Below are 4,283 nucleotides of genomic sequence, written 5' to 3'. Positions count from 1 at the left end.
CTCACCCTCCTGCCTTGTGCCTTGTCGATGGTGTGACTGGCTTTGGGGAGGAGAGTTACTCACTGCAGTATGCCCAGCCTCTGACCTGCTCTTGGAGCCAGTGTGCTCATGTGGGTTGAGTTTCTGGTCAATGGTGTTCCCCTCGGATACTCAAGGTGATGGTGCTAATCTGAATGCCTCCCGATATCTGGAGAAACTGGGACCGGAAGATGATTCATACAATACTCGTGACACTGAATGAAGGGAGGATAAAGTTATCACAGGAGGAAGAACAGGACTCCATCAGAACAAGCCACCAAATATGGCAGTTGGAGACATCACCACAACAGATTAATAAAAACATATTTACATAAGAGCATTGAAGCAAACAGACCATAATTGTTGAGCAAGTGTGACCCGCAGAAACAGTCAAAGGAGATTTTCTGTAACTTGGCAATGATCAATACAATCTAATCATCTCATGATAAAGGAGCTATTTGACTGTTTAAATATGCAAGGTGTTTACCATTTGAACGTAGCACTTTGGGTCATTCAGGTGTAATTAAATATCACGGCTCTGTGATAGAGCAGTCACACTTCCTGATGTCAACAGGCTTGTAAAAACATTGGCCGCCCATTCATCTGTGCACTGTCCCTGAACACAACAGGCCATTCACTCCCTCTGCTCCGTGCTAGCCTTCTTCCTACACACCACCCTCTCTTCCCGAAAACTCTCTTCATCAACCCCTCCCATCACTATGTCTTTCTCTCCCTCTCCTCAATATTTTGACAGGATTCACCTTCCCCACTCCCTGTGGGAGTGATTCCCACATTTCCCCCCCAACTCCCTGTGGGAGTCAGTCCCACATTTCCCCCCCCCACTCCCTGTGGGAGTCAGTCCCACATTCCCGTCCCCAACCCTCTGGGTGAAGATGTTTCTCCTGAATTCCCAATGGGATTTATCCGGGATTGTCTCCATTGGGACGGCCCCTCTTTCCGGTCTCTCCCTCCCACAAGTGGAACCATCATCTCTCCATCTCCCCGAGTGACCCCCCTCTCAGAATTGTAACCCCCTCGATCAGGTCACTCCCTCAGACCCCTCTCCGTGAGAGAGTCATGAACACAGTAAGGTTCTGGGGGTCACGGTTCACATCCCGTCTTGGTCGATGGTGGAATTTGGATTCAGTAAACACCTGGAATTAGGAAAAACCCACCTGGTCAGCTAATGTCCTTTAGGGAAGGAAACTGCCCTTGCTTCCTGGTCTGGCCTACATGTGACTCCAGACCCACAGCCATGGGGGTTGACTCTTAACTGCCCCCTGGGCAATTAGGGATGGGTAATAAATGCTGGCCTAGTCAGCAATGCCCTCAATCCACGAATGAATTAAAAAGAGCACTGCCCGCAGAATTTGCTCAGGTCAAGGGTGACCGGATTGTTCAGGAGAACTGACATTCAGAGGGACCAAGGTGTACCAGAGAGGCAGCTAAAGCAATTCAGAAGTTCATTGGGAAATATCCATATTCAGGTCAGGCTCAGAGCTTAAACACAGGGAGGGGGTACAGGAACGGTATAAACATTGCCTAAGTTGGTGACGGAGTATTGTGTGCAGTTCTGGAATTAACATACAGTCACAGAGATATACAGCCCGAAAACAGACCCTTCGGCCCAACCCGTCCATGCTGACCCAGATATCCCAACCCAATCTAGTCCCACCTGCCAGCGCCCGGCCCATATCCCTCCAAACCCTCCCTATTCATATACCCATCCAAATGCCTCTTAAATGTTGCAATTGTACCAGCCTCCACCACTTCCTCTGGCAGCTCATTCCACACATGCACCACCCTCTGGGTGAAAAAGTTACCCCTTCGGTCTCTTTATATCTTTCCCCTCTCACCCTAAACCTATGCCCCTCTAGTTTTGGACTTCCCCACCCGAGGGAAAAGACTCTGTCTATTTACCCTATCCATGCCCCTCATAATTTTGTAAACCTCTATAAGGTCACCCCTCAGCCTCCGACGCTCATAGGAAGGAGACCAGAATTGCACACAATATTCCGACAGTGGCCTAACCAATGTCCTGCACAGCCGCAACATGACCTTCCAACTCCTGTACTCAATACTCTGACCAATTGGTTAAGGGCCCCACTGAAGGTCTTCAATCAGAGAGCTGTGAACATCTCGAGCTCCCGTGCACAGAACAGCACAGGACGAGGCTTCCTTGAACATTGCAGGAAACTGAGGTGTGGGAGAAGGTTAGTGCTGCTGGGACGGGGGTGGGGGGAGGGTGGTGCAGGGGAGGTCAGGAACAGGCTGAGTGGGCCAACAGGCCCCCAGACAACTCCCATGATCTCTTGCCTTCTTCGAGCGGGACAGACAATGGATTCCGTGTCGGTTTCCTTTTTACCAGGAACACTTCGTTTACTAATTAATTCAACAAGAGGTTTCTTTTAACTGAACTCAGGTGTGACCGGGTTTGAGATAAACAGGGAGGTACAGAAGAATTATTGTGGGAATTACAGATTCCCTACAGTGTAGAAACAGGCCGTTCGGCCCAACAGGTCCGCACCGACCCTCCGAAGAATAACCCAGCCAGCCCCATTTCCCTACCCTCCTGTCCTGTCCTTATCCGTGACTAATACTCCTGACCTACAGGTTTAGCCTCTAAGCGTTCTTGAGCAGCCAATCACAACCTCAGTTTCTGTGGACACACAGTAAGGAGGCACCAATCTGATCAGTCATCATCCCAGTGAAATGTTGACATTGGAATTAATTTTGTAAATTAATCTCCAGTCTGTATCAGTGAGAGGCAGTCCCCAGAGACAGCTGCAGAACATCACATGTCCCATCAAACTCTGAGACCAGCTGGTGTGTGAAACCTTATTTATTCCATAATGTGGCTATCAGTTTGATGATGGAATTAATCTTGTTGATTTTGCTATATTCTCCTTCCGCCTCTCTCTCTCCTCTCTCTCTCTCTCTTTCTCTCTCACGCTCTCTCTCTCTCACATGCTCATTCTCTGGTGGTTAACTGTGGGACAGTGTTAATTATTTTCAAAACATAAACTCTTCAAAATTTGACATCGGACTCTTCCACAATGTGGTTTATGTAGTTAGTATCACTCAGTTAGACCCACACTCGGAGCACTGTGCACAGTTCCAGTCTCTGTACCCCACAGTCAGACCCTCACTCGGAGCACTGTGCACAGTTCCTGTCTCTGTACCCCTCAGTCAGACCCACACTCGGAGCACTGTGCACAGTTCCAGTCTCTGTATCCCTCAGTTAGACCCACACTCGGAGCACTGTGCACAGTTCCAGTCTCCGTATCCCTCAGTTAGACCCACTCTCGGAGCACTGTGCACAGTTCCAGTCTCCGTATCCCTCAGTTAGAGCACACTCTTGCTGTGTGTCACCAACAAATTCTCGATGCTGTCTTTCCTTCGACTCTCTGACCTTTACCACCGAAACCAGCAGTACAGGAACTCCATTGAAAGAATAATTGAAGGGTGTGTGTTAATCTGGTGGTTTTTCTTTGTTCCCTGTGTAAATTATTTCCAAGAAGCTGCGACATGACTGCACTCAGCAGCTGTACTCTCCCAGCGGAAAGGTCACCCTCCTCCGGCAATCCCGGGGCAGGCCATTCACGCTGTCAAACTGCTACCACGTCTTTGCAAGACTTCTGCAATTGGTACTGTTTCTTTCCCTCTCCCTCCCGCTACTGCCTGTCTGAATAGTTTCCCTCCCAGTATTTCCCTGGTTCCACCACCAACCCCCACCCTCCCCCCACCTTTTGAAAGTTCCTGTTCAATCTGCTCCCAATGCTTTCAGGCACCACATTCCAAATCGCAACAACTTTGCAAGATACACTCTCCCTCGCAATTATCGGTCAGTGCATTGCTGGCATGTTGCGGCTGTACCGGACATTGGTCAGTGGTGCTGGAAGAGCACAGCAGTTCAGGCAGCATCCGAGGAAGCTGCTCATCGGACACTGCCTGAATTGCTGTGCTCTTCCAGCACCACTGATCCAGAATCTGGTTTCCAGCATCTGCAGTCATTGTTTTTACCCAGGACATTAGTTAAGCCACAGTTGGAATATTGCGTGCAGTTCTGGTCTCCTTCCTATCGGAAAGATGTTGTGAAACTTGAAAGGGTTCAGAAAAGATTTACAAGGATGTTGCCAGGGTTGGAGGATCTGAGCTACAGGGAGAGGCTTAACAGGCTGGGGCTGTTTTCCCTGGAGCGTCGGAACCTCTATAAACCTTATAGAGGTTTACAAAGTTATGAGGGGCATGGATAGGATAAATAG

Source organism: Chiloscyllium plagiosum, chromosome 47 (assembly GCF_004010195.1).
Source record: "Chiloscyllium plagiosum isolate BGI_BamShark_2017 chromosome 47, ASM401019v2, whole genome shotgun sequence".
NCBI classification, from domain to species: domain Eukaryota; kingdom Metazoa; phylum Chordata; class Chondrichthyes; order Orectolobiformes; family Hemiscylliidae; genus Chiloscyllium; species Chiloscyllium plagiosum.
Note: the sequence above shows the minus strand (reverse complement) of the source record.